Raw genomic sequence first — 20,485 nt, forward strand, 5'->3', positions numbered from 1 at the left:
ATTCCAAAAATCATTTAGATGATGTGGCAAAATTTTTGTTTGATGTAGTCCATCAATAATTATTCATGAATGAGACGTCATAAATTCAAATTAATCAAATGTATTAGTGGATTGTTTATAGGGGGCCCGTAAGTTGTTTAGTCCCGGGCCGGGATTTTACTCTCTATATCCTTTATTTGGCGTTTAGTTCCATATTTTTCGTAAATCGAGCGCTGGACGGTTTTTTCACAATATTATTAGTATTTTTCGTTCATTATTGTTTTGAACTACTTTGAAAATTATTTTTAACTTCTTTGTTTGATATTATTTAAAAGCGTCTTTTTTAGTTTTTTTGTTTTTTTTAACTATATTTATTTATTTGTAGCGATGTAAACTCAATTTCTATGTTCCTACATATGCCACCTTAAGCTCTTTAAATTGAACGAATATGTTAAACATGAAGAGACGTTTAAATCCGATTAAATTAATGCCCCATGTCCCATTAACAATTAATACAAGATCTTGATTATGTCAACCCATTTAGTTTCGAGCAGTGTTGTCGCTCAAAATTTAGTGCACTGCCCCAACTCTGGTTTTGTGGTAGGAGAATACAATAGAAATAATTAAGTAAACCTTTTGTACTTTTCTCTATTTGTTCCTTAAAAATACAGTTATTGTACCCATATCACATAATCGTTCTCAAATTGATATACCAACTCAATTGTGCAAATACTTACAGTGATGGAAAAAAGAATAGGGACAATTTACTGCCAAATACGAAATCAATTATATCAGCAGAACTTGAGCATCTTCCTTGGAATAGCGCAGCCTATAAAAATAACATTTAAAGGTTGTTTCATTAAATTACATTTTATGACTAAATAATAAATAAAAATAACCTATATTACTATTTTAATTTTACCTGGACCCAGAATAGATTGGTATTGAAAATGAACGAAATCGGGTGATAACCACGCCCACTTTTTATGTATATAACATTTTGGAAAACACAAAAAAATTATTATTTAGTAATTGTGGACTGATATTGAGACACTTGATAAAAATTTAAAATTTTTTTAAAATGTGCGTGGCACCGCCCACTTGTGATTTACAAATATTATTAATCATAAATCAAAAATCGGTAAACCTGTCGTAACAAAATTCGGCAGAGAGGTTGCCTTTACTATAAAGAATACTTTGAAGAAAAATTAACGAAATCGGTTAAGGACCACGCCCTCTTTTATATAAAAGATTTTTAAAAGGATCGTGGACGAATAAAGTAAGTTATATCTTTGCAAAAAAGAGCTTTATATCAATGGTACTTCATTTCCCAAATGGATTTATAAAAATAAATAGGAAAAAGTTCAAATTTTAAAAAGTGGGCGTGGTACCTCCAATTTTATGACTAAGAAATTTTCTATGTTTCGGGAGACATAACTCGAAGAAAAATTTGTTCAGAATAGAACCATATGTATATGTATTATTGCGCAGCCTTAACACTATTAAGCACACAAAACAAACAACAACAGGATTTCAAGTATACAGCTGGGTATGGAATATTCGGTTTCACCCGAACTTAGACTTCCTTAATTGTTTTCTAATAAATTAAGGTTTGTGAAATTTTTCACAGGTGAGTATAATTTCTTTCGCAGGTAAGCAGCTTTTTTAACTGAGTCTGTGAGGTGAGTATAATCTATAACCATTCAGCCATCACAGAAGTTTTTTGATTGTCTTCATTAATCCTACTTCTGTTCTGGTTCGTGCCAATTGATATTCACAACACTGCGACATCTGTTATAGCAGCGGCGCCTAAACGTTGCCGATGAAGGAATTTATCAGTTCCCGAAATGGATCTATACAACGAGCTTTGGCAGTTGTCTAAATTTTTTCTTTCTTCTATTCTAATTTAAAAAAATGTTTTCAATTAAGAAAAAATTCATCATAACAATAATAAAGATAAAAAATTATTGTTAGGCTTTGAGCTCGATTCGAACCCGCGATCTTACAAATCAGTAGGCCGATATAACAACACAAATAGTTAAAATTAAAGTTAAAGTTTTTTTTTTTTGTGTTTCGTGGAAGGAGGAAATGCTTTATGCACTGACCGGCATATTTAAGCCTCACTGCGAGACTCTCCGAGTGTAGGACTCCCTTCTTCCATGAAGGCCTACCCACTAAAACCTAACCTCTCACGGCGCGCGCAAATCCCCGTACCTGGGACCGCGTTTAGCATTACTAGCTACTCTCACGCTAATGGGCTAGGCATCCGTCTTCTCGTTTACTGATAAGTATATGCCTCACATATGTGCTGACCGTATCCCATTTGTCTCTTCGACAGGTCATGTTATTGATGACACTGCCCGGGGATAGGTCGCCAAGTACCTCTTCTACCCTCCTTCGCTGATCGGAGAAGTGCCTGCATTCGAAGAAGGTGTGGCGTACATCGTCTATTTTCCCACAGTACAGGCAGCTCAGGTTATCAACCTTACCCATTCTGTGTAGGTATTTACGGAAGTAACCGTGCCCCGTTAGAAACTCGGTCAGGTAAAAGTCTACCTCTCCGTGCGGTCGCTTCAACCATGGATTCAGTTCAGGGATTAGTTCCATAGTCCACTTTCCTGCGATGCTGTTGCTCCACTGATCTTGCCAGCGTCGGATCGATTCTTCTCGCGCCTGCATGGCAACAGCAGCTCTACTTGCTTCCGATCCGTTGTCGTATATTGCTTTTCTTTCCTCAATGAGAAGATATATCGGTATGACCACCGCAATGACCAGGACAGCTTCAGCTCATACCGTGCGGTAAGCTGAAGATATTCGCAGCGCCCCTCTGCGTTGGACGGAGGTGAGGGCGACTCGGTTCTTCCGGTATTTCATTGCGTTCGCCCAGATTTCTGCACCATATAAGAGTATAGAATCCGATGCTGATGCAAGCAACTTCCTTGTGCATGGCTTTGGGCAACCTGTGTTTGCCATTAATCTACTCAACTGCGCTATTATGCGCGCAGCTCTTTCGCAGGCCCCTCTTATGCGATCCGAGAAGTTGAGTTTGCTGTCTAACCTCACTCCCAGATATTTCGTTGAAGCGAGTGTTTCTATTGGCTGGTCCCCAACCATCATGTTGCTGGTAGTGGGAATACGTCTCTTTGTGAGGATGACGATCTCCGTTTTTGCTGTTGCTAACTGGAGACCGTGCTCAGCCATCCACCTATTTACATTACGCATGACCTGGTTTAATTTTAGCTGTGCCAGCTCGCAGCTTGGTGCTGTTATCACAGCTGCCACGTCGTCTGCAAAGGCAACGAGGAAGGTGCTTTCTGGCATGTCCAATCGAAGAAGACTGTCATAAGTTATATTCCAGAGATCGGGACCTAGTACCGAACCCTGGGCTGCTCCACCTGTTATTTTTACCTTTTTTGACCGCGAGTGGCTTCATATATTAGATACCTCTCTCTTAAGTAGTCCCTTAAAATTTATAACAAATATTGCGGTACTTTGAAAGTGCTTTCTAGTACCTCAAGCATGTCCTCCCACCTAGCTGAGTTAAAAGCGTTTTTGACGTCCGGCGTGACCAGCAACACTATAGGTCTTGCTCTGTGGCACGCTGTCTCGGCTTTCTTGACTGGGTCTATAACTTTTGCTATGGAATCGATTGTGGAGTGCCCCCTCCGAAAACCATGCTGTCTGGTAGACAGTCCTCCACCGTCCTGTAACGCTCTGGTGAGGCGTTGCTTCAGGAGACTCTCCATCAATTTCCTTGCTGTGTCCAACATACATAGGGGACGGTAGGATGATGGAGAGTTGGGATCTCCTTTCCCTTTTGGAATAAGAACCAGTCGTGCTGTTTTCCATATGGTGGAGAAAGTCCTTTCTTCGAGACATTTGTTGTACATGTGCAACATAAGTTCTGGGCAATTATTTGCAGCTAGTCTAATTGCTTCCGCGGGTATTCCGTCGGGCCCAGGTGCTTTCCAAGGTTTCATAGTTCGCACGGCAGTTTTAATCTCTTCTTCTTGGAATGGTTCCACGTTGCGGTCTTCATGGGTAACGTACCCGTTCTCCTTAGGCAGTTGGGTGGGAAACAGGCCATCCACAATGTTCCTTATTTCCTTCTCGTCCATCAGCTGATTTGGCGAACGGAACTTCTTCATTAATATCTTATATCCCTGCCCCCAGGGGTCTCGATCCACTTCCTCGCATAGCGCTTTCCAGCACGTAAGCTTGCTTTGCTTAATGGTAGCACTAAGAGCTTTCTTCGCTCCTTTGTACGGTTCCGACTTTTCTAGAGCCTAAGGCCTGCCGCGCGCGCGAGTTGCTAGCCTTCGCATCCTGTGGCATATTTTCCGCAGATCGGCAATTTCGCTGTTCCACCAGTATACCTGCTTTTTACCGCTCCACACTCCTCTCCGTGGCATAGAGAGATTGCAAGCGTGGCGAAGACAGCTCATTGTCTTTCCAACCGTCTCTTCCGTCGGACTGGAGTTATTGATTATCCGTCGGGCGTCACCCCGTACTGATGCGGAGAACGTGGCAGAGTCGACCTTGGATGCGTCCCATGCTATTGTTCTACGTGGCCCGTTAGGGATCTGCCTCTAACCGGGATCGTTTAGGTGGAAAGTGATGTAGTTGTGATCGCTGCCAGTCAGATCCTCTATGACTCTCCATCCAGCAGCGGTCAGCAGCAGGCTTTCTGACACTAGTGTTACATCGGGGATCGAGTATCCAAAGCCTGACCGTCGGTATGTAGGGGTCGTACCAGTGTTAAGCACGTTCAAACCGAGCCTGGCTGCCATCTCAAGGACTAACCTTCCACGGGTGTTAGTCTGCGGCATTCCCCATTCGACGGCTCTTGCGTTAAAGTCTCCCGCCACAACCAGGTTACTAGTTAAGTCCCTTAGGTCGTCTTCAATAAGTTCAAGCTTGTCCCTGAACGTTTGAATGGGATCATTCGGGGACAAGTAGCAGCTTACTATTGTGGTATTATTCGTAGTTAGGCGGACGTAGCCTTGTCCGGCAACACGATTCACAATATTGGCGTTTGCATCTGTCATCCAGATTGCGGCGGTGCCGGTGTTGCCTATGTGCTAATCATTTCGGGCTCTATAAGGTTCGCTGATGATAACGCAGTTAGCTTTATGGTCTAAAACCAACTGTTGTAGTAGCTCATCAGCAAGTCTGCTCCGGTTTAAAATGCTGCATGCTCCAGATCCAGGCATATGATCGAGCTTCTGTGTATTACACAGGTTACATTTTGGAGCTGCGGTACAGGCCGAAGCTTTGTGGCCGCTTTGCCCACACTTCCAGCAGGCGTTACTCCTGTCTGAACCCTTGCATTCAGCCTTCCGGTGTCCGTAGCCGAGACACCTAAAGCAGCGTTGCACTTCTGCTCGCTGTCTGATTCGGCACTGTATCCATCCGATAGGAATTTTACCTCTTTTTAGTAGGGCGTTGCCAATATTCTCGTCCACTTCGACGACCGCCATTTTCTGTTCTCTTTGGTTTGCTGCGAACACAGAGACACGGAGAGGCCTAGTGATTTCTTCTTCTCCGACCTCCCTTCTTATTGCCTCTTGGATTTCTGTTTCAGTTGTGAGACAGTCCATGCCAAGTACTTCCAACTTCATCTGCTTGAAAAGCTGTTGTGCTTCACCGACATCTCCTACTGCACTACCTATAGCTGCTCTGAAGGCCGTCCGGTCACTGCAGCGCGCCGTTTCAATCAGTACATTACCAGATTTGGTTTTTCGTACTGACCGTACCACCGTACCTGTGTCATTAGGCCGGAGCTGGCCGCGTATGGCCCCTAGTACCTGGGCATAGCTTTTGCCTTCCACAGGTTTTACCACAAAAGTTGCTGCTTGTCTCCTCTTTCTCGCCGGTTTTTGAGCTTTAGTAGCTTGGACGGGGGTTGCCTGCTTGGCCGGCTGGGCCCGCTGTTTCAGCCTCCGGCGCGCTACATTGGACCAAGACTCACCTTGTGAAAGCATATTTGTTCTTTCATCTCGTTTCTGTGGCTTAAGTCCTAGGAAGCTTCTAGTATTTGCCAAGAGGACGGAGTTATTTTATAACATAGATCCTGGTTTTTGATAGGGTTTTCAGTTTGGTCGTTAAAACAAACTTCTGGTAACACTACGGACTCAATCAGTAGTCTATGTGAGGTCCTCATGGACCGGCCAGTTCAACCTACCTACCTGTGCTCGTAACTGTCTGCGTAACTGTCTCTTCAATTTTTGTTGTTTCCTCACCATCAAGATGAAAGACATACTCTTTCTCGTCAATTCCTTCGAATTCCATTGCCTGTCGTAGTCGTTCCTGAAGTCCTTGTTTAATGCCGGTTGTATTCAATCTACGGCTCTCCAACTCCTTCTTCAGTTGGTGGATCTTCAATTCACTTAACTTTGGCATGTCTAAGTTGTATTCGAAGTCTTCGGAATTTATTCAACAATTCCTCTTCTGACATCAATTGTAACGAATTTACTGCAATTCCCCTTATTTGCAATCTTCTGCTAACGTTCGTATCGCTAAACTGTTGAATAAATAACTCCAATATTGAATATTGGAAAAATGGCCTTTATTAAAGTACTTCGCAATAACACTTATACTTTGCAACTAGCTTGCTTAATAACCAAACTGACTGATAGCTTAAATGAAAACTGATCTCCGCCTCTACTGTTGTCGCCTTTTTATACTGTCTGATTTCCTCGTTGCATATTTCTAGGCTTTTCTAATTCCAGAACTTACTAGTTAGTTATAAATTTCTCAGCTACAACTACAGATGTATAATTTTTATAGCTTCTCTCATACCCCATGCGCTTGTATGTGTGAGCGACACTTCCACAATCACAATTGCATACCTTTAGGAGCATTTCAGATAAGATATCTGCATGTGCTTGTGCGTTGCTTCTCCTCCGCGTGCACGCGTATGTGTAGACATAATGATTGAATTATTGATGTGAATTCACGTCACTGCTTAGCATCGGCCTAGAGATGGCAGTACTCCTTAGTGCCGCCAACGTTCGTAACAATATATATATTTCTTTATACTTCCCCCCGCTTTTACATGATCACATAAGGGTGTGTTAGTGAGTTCTTTCTTTAGAAATGTACACACGCACCTTATCGAATGAAGCATAAATTCAGGCGCAATCTTCGCTCAAGCAAAATGTAGCTAACGGAGATTTTCCATTTTATAAGCTTTAATTTAGTTTCACTTGGCTGTTGTTTGTAATCAAATCTTGCAAGTTAAATTTGATACACTTCCCGGTGTCCGATTGAGCTGACATTTTGCACGCATGTATAACTCCAATGACAATGCAATATTACTTTGCGAGAATTCGATAAACTAATCGATAACAGAGTTATCGGCAAGATTTGTGCACACCTTGGCTTAAAGCCTAAGTCCTCAAGAACGCAGGTATCTTCGCTTTGTTTGTTGTATAGAACGAACGTAGAAGTTAGGCTGTTATCGCTAAATGTTGCATACTCTTTGTTGCATACTTTTCTGCGCACTTGATTTTGTTTTACAGATTTGGCGATGGAATTTTAGCTAAGCGAAAGTTGGAATTTTATTTTAAAACAGATCATAGATCTTGTAGAGTAGTTGTAAACTGAACGCGACATAGGCAAAGTCACAATAAAATATGATTTTAAGTTAGTTAACACTCGAATCAAAGAACTTGACTGTTCAAAGTTGAATTCGATGTATTAAAAGAAATGGATAGGATGGGGAACCTTACAAATAACTAAGTAAAGAGTACATAACTAATTTAAACAATATTTTACCCTACTAAAAATTTTAAAAAAATTGATATTTAAATTAAATTTAAGAAAAAGGTTTTTCTAAGAACAAGCTTTTATTTCTTGTTAATAAAACGAACTAAAAAGTAAATAAAATTAAAGAAAAAAAAACTTTTTTTAAAAATAAGTTTTCATTATCTATAATATAAAAATAAGTCGGGTTTTCCTTCCTGACGCTATAACTCCAGAACGCACCAACCAATTTCCATGGTTTTGGATTCGTTGGAAAGGTCTCGGGCTCCGCGAGGTTTATAGCAAAGAAAATTCACGATCGACGCACAAAGTCTCCAGATATAGGCCAAAACGTGGACCCGGGTACCCCTAGAATGTGTTTAAAGAATATGGATATCAAATGAAAGCTATTGATAAATGCTTTAGTAGAGGGTAATTTTCATACCCCTGGGTGACTGGGTCTCGGATATAGGCCAAAACGTGGACCTGGGTACCCCTGGAATGTGTTTATAGAATATGGATATCAAATGAAAGCTGTTGATGAGTGCTTTAGTAGAGGGTAATTTTCATACCCCTGGGTGACTAGGGTCTCGAGATATAGGCCAAAACGTGGACCCGGGTACCCCGGGAATGTGTTTATAGAATATGGATAACAAATTAAAGCTGTTGATGAGTGCTTTAGTAGAGGGTAATTTTCATACCCCTGGGTGACTAGGGTGTCGAAATATAGGCCAAAACGTGGACACGGGTACCCCTAGAATGTGTTTAAAGAATATGGATATCAAATGAAAGCTATTGATAAATGCTTTAGTAGAGGGTAATTTTCATACCCCTGGGTGACTGGGTCTCGGATATAGGCGAAAACGTGGACCTGGGTACCCCTGGAATGTGTTTATAGAAAATGGATAACAAATGAAAGCTGTTGATGAGTGCTTTAGTAGAGGGTAATTTTCATACCCTTAAGCGACTAGGGTTTCGAGATATAGGCCAAAACATGGGCCGCGGACGCCTAGATAGTGTTAGTACATTATGGGTATCAAATTGAAGCTGTTGATTAGTGCTTTAGTTTTCATACCTATTGGTGGCTAGGGTCGCGAGATATAGGCCAAAACGTGCATCAGGGTAACACTAGGATGTGTTTTTACATTATGGATATCAAACTGAAGCTGTTGATGTGTGCTTTATTACAGAGTAAACTGAGTTTTATGCGGCTGGGTGACTAGGGTCTCGAGATATAGGCCATAACGTGGACCCGTATACACCTAGAATGTGTTTTTACTTTATGGGTATCAAATTGAAGCTGTTGCTGTATGCTTTAGTACAGAGTAAGTTTTAAACCGCTGGGTGACTAGGGTCTCGAGATATAGGCCAAAACATGGACCCGGATACACCTAGAATGTGTTTTTACATTATGGGTACCAAATTGAAGCTGGTGATGTGTGCTTTAGTACAGAGTAAGTTTTACACCGCTGGGTGACTAAGGTCTCAAGATATAGGGCAAAACTTGGACCGGATACCCCTAGAATGTGTGGGTAATATGAATATCATATGAAAGCTGTTGCTGAGAGCTTTAAAGTAATTTTCATTGTGATATTCGATTTAGTAGCATCAACCTGGCAAAACTGATAAATATTAATGCGAAACCGAAATAAAGACATGAATTAATAATATCCACATACCTATTTAAATACGTCCTATTCGATTTGCCTGAAATCTATAAATCTTATAAAATAAAGTCGCTAAATGCCATGTATGCACATAACTTCACACAGAATGCTCCGATTTAAAAACGGTTTTTTGAATTTGAAAGCTTAGCTACGTGAGATGGCACAGTTAGTATAATTTGAAGGTATATGTTATAGGGGCGTGGCAAATTGCCAAAATGTAGTAAAAAATCATAAAATTTTTGTTTACACAGCTATAACTCATAAACGGAAGGATGGATTTGGTAAATTCGAATTTTCAGTAAAACTTTGAAATATTTACCTTCGTTCTGCATAAAAAAAAATACTTTATTCTTTTCTTATATCAGCCAAATTGTTTAAACAAAAGTAACATTTTTACCAAAAGATTCGTGTGTGTGATTGTTCGGTGTCAACTGTGCGAGCAAATTACTTTTGAGTGAGACATAATGCGACATATTCGTATATACACATAGCATTCGCTGCGTTATTTAACTTCGGCCGTAGGTTTATAGGTATGTATGTGTTTTCATATTAGCTTGACATATATATGTATGTACATACACAAATAATAATAAATAGTTAAGAATGCATACATCTCTCGAAAAATACCCTTTCGTTAAAACATTTCCTTAAAATTCTTAAACAAAAGTTTTCTTTTATGGCATTTTTGCATATATCACTATCACTTACTTACTTACTTACTTAATTGGCGCTTAACCGTCTAAACGGTTATGGCCAACCGGCGCCAATTGGTTACACCAAGGGAGTTTAAATCGTTTTCCACCTGGTCCTTCCAACGGAGTGGGGGCCGCCCTCTACCTCTGCTTCCATAGGCGGGTTCCGATAGAAACACTTTCTTGGCCGGAGCATCATCTTTCATTCGCATAACATGGCCAAGCCAGCGCAGCCGCTGCGTTTTAATTCGCTGGACTATGTTGATGTCTGCGTATAACTCGTACAGCTCATCATTAAATCTTTTTCGGTACTCGCAATCGCCAACGCGTAGAGGTCCATAAATCTTTCGAAGAACTTTTCTCTCGAACACTCCCAAAGCCGCTTCATCTGCTGTTGTCATGATCCATGCTTCTGCCCCATATAGCAGGACGGGTACGATAAGTGACTTGTAGAGTATGATTTTCGTTCGCCGAGAGAGGACTTTACTTTTCAATTGCCTACCTAGTCCAAAGTAGCATTTATAGGCAAGATTGATTCTTCGCTGGATTTCAGTGCTGATGTTTTTTCCAGTGTTGATGCTGGTTCCCAAATAAACGAAGTCTTTTACTATTTCGAAATTATGGCTGCCAACAGTAGCGTGGTTGCCAAGGCGCATATGCGCTGACTCTTTTCTCGATGACAGCAGGTACTTCGTTTTGTCCTCATTCACCATCAAACCCATCTTTACCGCTTCTTTTTCCAGTTTGGAGTAAGCAGAACTAACAGCGCGGGTATTTAGGCCGATGATATCAATGTCATCAGCATATGCCAATAATTGCACGCTTTTATAGTATATTGTTCCAGTGCGGTTAAGTTCTGCAGCTAGTATAATTTTCTCCAGCATCAAATTAAAGAAATCGCACGATAGGGGGTCACCCTGTCTGAGACCTCGTTTAGTTTCGAACGGCTCGGAGAGGTGCTTCCCAATTTTGACTGAGGTGATGGTGTTGCTCAACGTCATTTTGCACAGCCGTATAAGTTTTGCGGGGAAACCAAATTCAGACATAGCGGCATATAGGCAGCTCCTTTTCGTGCTGTCGAAGGCGGCTTTAAAGTCGACGAAGAGGTGATGTGTGTCGATTCTCTTTTCACGGGTTTTTTTCAAGATTTGGCGCATTGTGAAAATCTGATTGATGGTAGATTTACCAGGTCTGAAGCCGCACTGATAAGGTCCAATCAGCCGGTTCACGGTGGGCTTCAATCTTTCGCACAATACACTTGAAAGGACCTTATATGCGATATTAAGAAGGCTGATTCCACGATAGTTGGTGCATTTTGCAGTATCCTCCTTCTTGTGGACTGGGCAAAGAACACTTAGATTCCAACCATCGGGCATGCTTTCGTCCGCCCATATTTTGCTAAGAAGCTGCTGCATGCGCCTTACCAACTCCTCGCCGACGAACTTGAATAGCTCCGCAGGCAATCCATCAGCGCCCACGGCCTTGTTGTTTTTCAATCTGGTTATTGCTATTCTAACTTCATCATAATCGGGCGATGGGACATATATTCCATCATCATCGATTGCGGGATCGGGTTCTTCATCTCTGCGCGGTGAATTGCTGCCTCCATTTAGGAGAGCAGAGAAGTATTCCCTCCATAATCTAAGCACTCTCTGGACATCAGTTACAAGGTCGCCGTTTTCATTCCTACAGTAGTTTGCCCTGGTCTTAAAACCTTCCGTCTGTCGCCGTATTTTTTGATAGAATTTTCGGGCGTTATTGCTGGTGGCTAGCAGCTCAAGCTCCTCGCACTCACGCCTTTCTGCTTCTGCTTTTTTCTTCCTGAAAGGGCGTCTCGCTTCCCTTTTCAACTCACGATAGCGTTCACACACTCCTCTTGTCGCGCTCGCTTTTAACGTAGCCCTGTAGGCAGCGTCTTTTTTTCGGTTGCAACGCGGCATTCTTCATCATACCAGTTGTTTTTTCGTGGCCGCCGGTAACCAATTTTTTCCTCGGCGGCAGTACGAAGTGCTTTGGAGATATGCTCCCACTGCTCCTGTATTCCTTCAGGATGAGTTGTGCCCTCAGAGAGCAGGTGTGAGAGTCGATTTACGAAATCATTGGCAGTCTGTTGTGATTGAAGCTTTTCGACGTCTAGCTTTCCTTGTGTTTTTTGTTCCTTGTTCTATCACTATCACTACGTAGTATAAAACAGAGTCGCTTTTTCTGTCCCTATGTCCCTTTGAATGCTCAAACCTTTAAAACTACGCAACGGATTTTCATGCGCTTTTCTTTAGTAGATAGAGTGATTGAAGAGGAAGGTTCATATGTATAATAACATCCATTAAAAAGTGGAGAAATGCTGTTATTTTTGAAGTTACTAATGTGATGTATATATATAAAAGAAAGTAGTATTAGTTACACTATTTATAACTCAAGAACGGATGAGCAGATTAGGCTGAAAATTAGTGGAGGGGTAGCTTAGAACCAGGAGACAGACATAGGATACTTTTTATCCCGTTCTGGCTAGGTTCTTGAGATCAAAACGTGGACTTGGGTAATCCTGGGATATGTTTGTCCAATATGGGTATCAAATGGAAGCTGTTTATGATTACTTTGATACGTGGTATTTTTCGTACCCGTGTGTGACCAGGGTCTCGATATATAGGCCAAAACGTGGACGCGGGTACCCCTAGAATGTGTTTATAGAATATGGATAACAAATGAAAGCTGTTGATGAGTGCTTTAGTACAGGGTAGTTTTCATACCTCTTGGTGACTAGGGTCTCGAGATTGAGGCCAAAACGTGGACCCGGGTACCCCTAGAAAGTGGTAATACAACATGGATAACAAATGAAAGTTGTTAATGAGTGCTTTAGTACATGATAATTTTCATACTTATGTATTTGTGACTAGGGTTTCGTGGACGCGGGTACCCCTAGAATGTGTTTATAGAATATGGATAACAAATGAAAGCTGCTGATGAGTGCTTTAGTACAGGGTAGTTTTCATACCTCTTGGTGACTAGGGTCTCGAGATTGAGGCCAAAACGTGGACCCGGGTACCCCTAGAAAGTGGTAATACAACATGGATAACAAATGAAAGTTGTTAGTGAGTGCTTTAGTACATGATAATTTTCATACTTATGTATTTGTGACTAGGGTCTCGAGATATAGGCCAAAACGTGGATCAGGCTAACACTAGGATGTGTTTTTACATTATGGGTATCAAATTGAAGCTGTTGATGTGTGCTTTAGTACAGAGTAATCTTTATACCCCTAGTTGACTAGGGTTTCGATATATAGGCCAAAACGTGGGCCCGTGTACCCCTAGACAGATTTTATACAATATGGATATCAAATGAAAACTGTTGATGATTGCTTTAGTAAAGGGTAGTTTTCATACCTATTGGTGACTATGGTCTCGAAATATAGGCCAAAACGTGGACCAGGGTAACACTAGGATGTGGTTTTATATTATGGTTATCAAATTGAAGCTGTTGATGTGTGCTTTAGTACAGAGTAATCTTTATACCCATGGGTGACTAGGGTCTCGAGATATAGGCCAAAACCTGGACCCGGATACCCTTAGAATGTGTCCGTAATATGGATATCAAATGAAAGCTGTTGCTGAGAGCTTTAAAGTAATTTTCATTGTGATATTCGATTTAGTCGCATCAACCTGGCAAAACTGATAAATATGCACGCGAAGCCGAAATAAAGAGATGAATTAATAATACCTACATACCTATTTATATACGTCCTGTTCGATTTGGCTGAAATTTGGTATATAAATTTGCCTATAATATTATTTACGATCCTTTTTTTCCGGGAAGTAGACCAGAGACGAGCTGGGACTGGAACAAAATACATATCACCCTCTGGGACTAGCAATAAGGGATGAAGAAGAATGGGAAAAACTTCAGAGAATAGAAAAGAGGGAAGGAGACTGTCAAAGAGATAGAGTGAGACGAAGATAGAGATAGATGAAGCGAAAAAGGCGGAGGGAGGAGAGAATAAAAGGATTAAGAAAAAGTGAAGAGGGCGGGAGGGCAGGGCTAGACGGAAAAAGCCTATTAAATTGTATGCAGATAGACCAAATTTAGGGCAGAACAACGTCTGACGGGTCTGCTAGTCTATATATATTAAAAGAAGTGTACATTTTGATTGTCACTCCATAACTCGAGAACGGATAGAAAGATTGCCATGAAATTTTTAGGAAAGATACAGGAAGGAGAGATGATGGTTAGTTGATTTTGAAATCCCAAATCAGTTTAGCCATATATCTATATATATAAAAATGAATGTTTGTATGTATGTCATCTATTAACTCAAAAACTACTGAACCGATTATTATGAAAATTGGTATATATATGTATTTTTCTCTGCTCTGTTCCATCGCCAAAAATCTGTAAAACAAAAATGAGCCTAACACTTCCAAAACTTATACAAAGAAATTCTATGCATTACTTCTCGTTTGGCAAGTTTATATTTAAATCTTTCTCACCCAGCTCAAAGAGTTCAAGGAATTCCCGGACTATTGTGGTGTTAAGACACGCAAAGTAATTGAAAACTAAGTATCTTGGAACAAGAAATATTTTAACTCGAAGACAGAAGGAAGCAAATGCAAAAGATATTTGATTTTGGAAGAAATGTTTTGTATAAAATTGTTCCCGTAGGCGCTAGCAGAACCCCTGAGGCCTGGGATCAAAACTCACACTTACTGAATCTAGGCTCTGATATGAAGTTTAAACGTTAAGGGAAAAAGTAAGCATCTATAAAAATAGCACTAACAAAATTGCTTAGTTTTATTTATGATTTACTGAGTTTTCTACATACATAGTTCGGCAATACCAGAACCCTCAAACCCGTACGAATCAATGTGTGCGTTTGTGTACATGTACATGACATATTAGTGTGTATTGTTTACAGATAAGCACTGTTGCTATTGCCCATTTTGCGTGCATGCTTATGGAAACATCAACTTTTTCCAATTTAATTTTTGATGTTGTAAAAGGCTGGAATTAATATTAAATAAACATAAATATATTTCATATTTATAATCTGCACTTTTACATAATTATTTCGAATTATTTTCACAATTTTTCTAACTTTAATTAGGTATTTTTGCATAAAACTACAAACGGTCAAAAATTAGCGCACAAAAGTTTACTAGGCAACTCTGTATAGTGAGAGAGCGCTTAGCTGACACGTTCTTACGGAAAAAATCAAAAATGTTTTGATTTCTACGTTCGGGGCTACGTACGTACGGGCATTGCACGTCGGTGAGTTTTCGTTTACATTGCACACTCATAAGATAGGTCGTGTCAGCTGACACGTTTTTGGTACGTACGTTCGTGAGTAACTGCCGCATTAGACAAAACGAAGACCTTTTCAACATGTTAGCTATCTCTTCTGATCCAGTCATATCATCTATGAGGTATGTAAGAACACAAAAAGATCTTACAGATGCGTATAGCTCAGAAATGGTTGCTTTGTTAGATATATGTTCTAGTGACGATGACTATGTTAAGACACAATAAGTTTCTCTCACTTCTTATCACAACAAAGAAAAAGAGATTTACTAATCAATTTTGTTACTTTATTGAAAAATAAGATATCTATGTACAAGTTAATTTTTTATTTCAAATAAAAGAACTAAATAATTTAGTAATTTATAAATATATACTTTTCATTATTGCATTTCTCTAAAGTTTATCTAATTTATTTTAAAGGCATTTATTAAAAGGCATTTCGCCTTCAAACGAGTATTAAATTTTTATCGAAATCAATACGTCTATCGAGTTTGGTACAAATTCGTAAAGCGGTTGCTAAGATCAAACTTTTTAGCATAAATGGGCAGTGCCCCGCTATCTTATCAAAATCATTAGTTTATCTTATTTAATGGTTAAATACGTCATTATAAGACAAATCTCATTTTATTTTTTTTATATTTTACTAAAAACATTTTGTTTTTGCATTTTTCTAAAAAGTTTCGACTTTGAAGCACCCTATATCTGTGACACTCTGAGCTTCCACACAATAAAACTTCAAATAATTAGCTTTCATTTGCATTATAAATTTTTAAAATATCTTCATTGGTTCAAAAGTTATGATTTTTGAAAATAAAAAACTCAAAAGGCGCCACTGTGCGTCGTTTGATAGTTAAGAAATATTTTTGGCCAAAAATGAATAAAGACATCAACACTTGGTCCAAAGAATGTATAAGTTGTCAAAAGGCGAATGTATATCGTCATACAAAATCTCCAGTTGTGAAAATTCCAATTCCAAAAACTTGATTTGAACACATTCACTTAGATATTGTCGGACCCTTGCATGTTTCAAAGGGATATCGTTACATATTAACTATAATTGATAGATTTACACGTTGGCCAGAGGCATTCGCGCTAAGAGATATTTCTGCAGTTACGGTGGTAAATCAATTTTTTAAGGAATATATTTCACGTTTTGGGGTTCCATTGGAAATAACAACGGATCAGGGATCTTAGCTTACTTCAAACTTGTTTTCAGAATTACCGAAACTTCTTGGAAGTCATCAAATAACGACTTCTTCCTATCATCCCCAAGCTAATGGAATGATAGAACGTTTCCATAGACAGCTTAAATCTTCAATAATGGCTCGGAATGGGTCCAGGGATTGGGATGAAGAGTTACCAATAGTGCTTATGGGTTTGCGATCGATTTTTAAGGAAGATATTTCGGCAACACCAGCTGAAATGGTTTATGGCCAAAATTTAAGATTACCTGGTGAATTATTTGTTTCAACTACATAGAATGTAACTTCAGCGGATGTTTTAAGTAGTTTGCGTGAACATTTAATCTGGTTTTATGGCAGTATACGATAGATCATATAATTAGTTTGCTAACAAATATAACTTAATAAGTGGGGTATGTGTGCTTTTCCGTATTTAATCTGGTTTTATGGCAGTATGCAATAGATCACATAATTAGTTTGCTAACAAATATAACTTAATAAGTGGGGTATGTGTGCTTTTCCGTATTTAATCTGGTTTTATGGGAGTATGCAATAGATCAAATAATTAGTTTGGGAACAAATATTACTTAATAAGTGGGGTATGTGTGCTTTTCCGTATTTAATCTGCTTTTATGGCAGTATGCAATAGATTGCATAATTAGTTTGGGAACAAATATTACTTAATAAGTGGGGTATGTGTGCTTTTCCGTATTTAATCTGGTTTTATGGCAGTATACAATAGATCACATAATTAGTTTGCGAACAAATATAACTTAATAAGTGGGGTGTGTGTGCTTTCCGTATTTAATCTGGTTTTATGGCAGTATACAATAGATCACATAATTAGTTTGGGAACAAATATAACTTAATTAGTGGGGTATGTGTGCTTTTCATATTTAATCTGGTTTTATGGCAATATACAATAGATCAAAATTAGTTTGCGAACAAATATAACTAAAAACAAAATGTATTTTAATTCGAAAAAAACTGTATTGTACTATTCACGTAAGCGTGCCTTTCAGGTTTTCAGCTCATTTAGTTATTTTTTCGAACATGGAAAACAATTACTTTTTAATAATTTTTATGCATTATAACTTTACGTATACTGGCCTTCAACAATATTACAGATTCAATGGGTCAAATAAGTCGAGGGCTTACAAAGTGAGCAGTTAAACCCTCCGCCCCCCCCCCCTTTCACTCCTCCTCTGGTCTCTATAAATTGTTTTAACTCAATATAAATTTTCTCCTAAATCAATAGTTTTTGGTATCTGGAAAAACGATCAGTGGTTCTCTCCTTCTCCTTCCGCCATCCGCCCTCCTTCAATTGTTTTTATTAGCATTACCTGTATGCCTTTTTGTAACTCTTCATTCGCTCCAACGCGCCTATTGCCTTACTAACATGGTTTTATAATTAGCTTCACCTTATTTGTAATCCTGTTAGGGTTATACCGAGACCCTTCCGGAATCATTTCTGGATGGTTTTCGGGATCCGTCCGGCTTCCCGTTGGGGTATTTTCGGGATCATTTGCGTACCTTTGAGAGATAAATCCTTGATTTGTTTCCGGGATAATTACGGGACTTTTTCCGGTTCATTTTGGGTCCCTTTCGGCATCACTTTGAATGGTTTTCGGGATCCGTCCGGGATCCCGTCGGGGCCACTTCAGGGCTATTTCGGAATCATTTGGGGTATATTCCGGCATCATTTTTGGATGGTTTTCGGGATTCGTCCGGGAACACGCCGGGGACATTTTTGGGCTTTTTTCGACTAATAAGGGAACATTTGGGGACCCTTTCGGCATCATTTCTGGACAGTTTTCGAGATTCGTCCGGAATCCCGTCGTGGATCCTGTCATGGTCATTACGGGACTATTAGGGGATCATTTGAGGACCTTTCCGGCATCATTTCCGTTGGGGTCATTCGGGACTTCTTCTCGACTAATACGAAATCATTTGGGGACCTTTCCCTTATCATTTCTGAATGGTTTTCGGGATCCCTCAGGGTCATTTCGGGACCCCTCAGGGATCATTTTGGATGGTTTTCGGGATTTGTACGGGATCATTTCGGGGCTTTTTCGGGACTATTTTATTATCATTTTGGGACCCTTTCGGGATCATTTAAGGACCATTCGAAACCGGTAGTTCAGCACACATGCCTTTTTAAATTAAAATTCGGTATGTTTTTCTTTAATATCTAACACAACTTTTTCGTTCTAATTTAGAGTTTTTTTAAATGAATCCTGTAACGAACTTTTATAACCATAATTACACTTTTTATAATATTTTAACCAACTAAACACCCGAGCGGCCGCCGTGGTGCGATGGTAGCGTGCTTCGCCTACCACACCGATGATCCGGGGTTCACGCCCCAGGAAAAGCAACATCAAAATTTTGGAAACAAAATTTTCCAACAAGGCCTAAAATCTCTTCGGAAGTTATCGCGCCTTACAATTATTTATTTTTTTTAAATATCCGAAAAAGCAACACTATTTTCATCTAAAAAATTCTCTTTGGTTTTAGCCAATTGTCTTTTCACTCCTTTGTTCTATGAATAGTAATTCCTTCACTGCTGTCATATAAATTAATTTAACTTAAAAACAAAATGTATTTTTTTAATTCGAAAAAACTGTATTGTACTATTCACGAAATGCGAGCCTTTCAGGTTATGAACTCATTTAGTTCTTTTGTTTACTCTATTACAAAAATAAAATATATTAGACAAAAATAATTTTTAAACAGATAACTTGATAAGGAGGCTAACGTGAATAGCCCATATATTTTATTTTCTCCATGCGGACGGGGCCGCGGGTAAAGGCTAGTATATAAATAAATTAGCGACAGATGATATTCAGGGTCACCCTGGTCCAAATTTTGGTTGATATCTCGAGAACGCCCTCACATATACAACTAGGGGCCACTCCCTTTTAAAACCTTCATTAATAGCTTTAATTTGATACCCATGTCGTACAAACACATTCTAGAGTCACCCCTGGTCCACCTTTATGGCGATATTCCGAAAAGGTGTCCACCTATAGAACTAAGGCCCACTGCCTTTTAAAATACTCATTAACACCTTTCATTTGATACCCATATCGTACAAACACATTTTAGAATCAGCCCTGGTCCACCTTTGTGGCGATATACCTAAATGGCGTCCACCTATAGAACTATGGCCCTCTTAAAATACTCTTTAATACCTTCCATTTGATACCCATGTCATACAAATACATTCCAGGGTTACCCTAGGTTCGTTTTCCTACATGGTTATTTCCCTTATTTGGCAAAGGATGAAGGAAAATCGTTCCACAACCCGTCACCCTTGGTCTACAATTTGGTCGATATTTCCCAAACGTATGTGATATGGAATTAATAAATCACTTATAAACCAACTACGAAACCCTACGAAACCAATGCAGCTAAGCTCTCAGCTGAGTATGTAATGTTCGGTTAGACCCGAACTTAACCTTCTTTACTTTAAATTTAACGAATATGTGAAAGATGGAAAAAAATAAAATAAATGTAAGGCGCGCTTATCTTCCAATTTGCGTCGTGCTCCTCTTGCTTTTCCCTACAAATTGGCCGGACGGGACCTACATGTTTTATGCCGACTCCGAACGGAATCTGCAGGGAAGATGAGTTTTCACTGAGAGCTTTTCATGGCAGAAATACACCCGGAGCGCTTGCCAAACACTGCAGAGGGGCGACCCCGCTTAGAAAAATTTTCTTCTAATTGAAAAACCTTATTTCTAAAATTTTGATGTTGCTTATTTGGGTGTGAACCTAGGGCATGCGGTGTGGTAGGCGGAGCACGCTACCATCACACCACGGTGGCCGCCAGAGATGAACAGACGTTTAATTCGGTAACAATTTAACGTCCCATTAACACTAAATAAAAGATCTTGATTATGTCAACCCCTAGGTTTCGAGCAGT

The 20,485-nt window shown here is 39.6% G+C and overlaps 1 long non-coding RNA gene across 1 annotated transcript in view; it reads right to left on the reverse strand.

The window, feature by feature from the left end:
* Positions 1 to 587: 587 nt before the first annotated feature.
* The window catches only part of LOC137251710 (uncharacterized), a 61,958-nt gene continuing 42,060 nt past the window's right edge, over positions 588 to 20,485 (reverse strand). Inside the window, exon 4 of the long non-coding RNA XR_010953319.1 lies at positions 588 to 808. This is a non-coding gene — a long non-coding RNA (uncharacterized lncRNA). The remainder of the gene's footprint in view (positions 809 to 20,485) is intronic.

Source organism: Eurosta solidaginis, chromosome 5 (genome assembly GCF_040869045.1).
Source record: "Eurosta solidaginis isolate ZX-2024a chromosome 5, ASM4086904v1, whole genome shotgun sequence".
Lineage (NCBI taxonomy): Eukaryota > Metazoa > Arthropoda > Insecta > Diptera > Tephritidae > Eurosta > Eurosta solidaginis.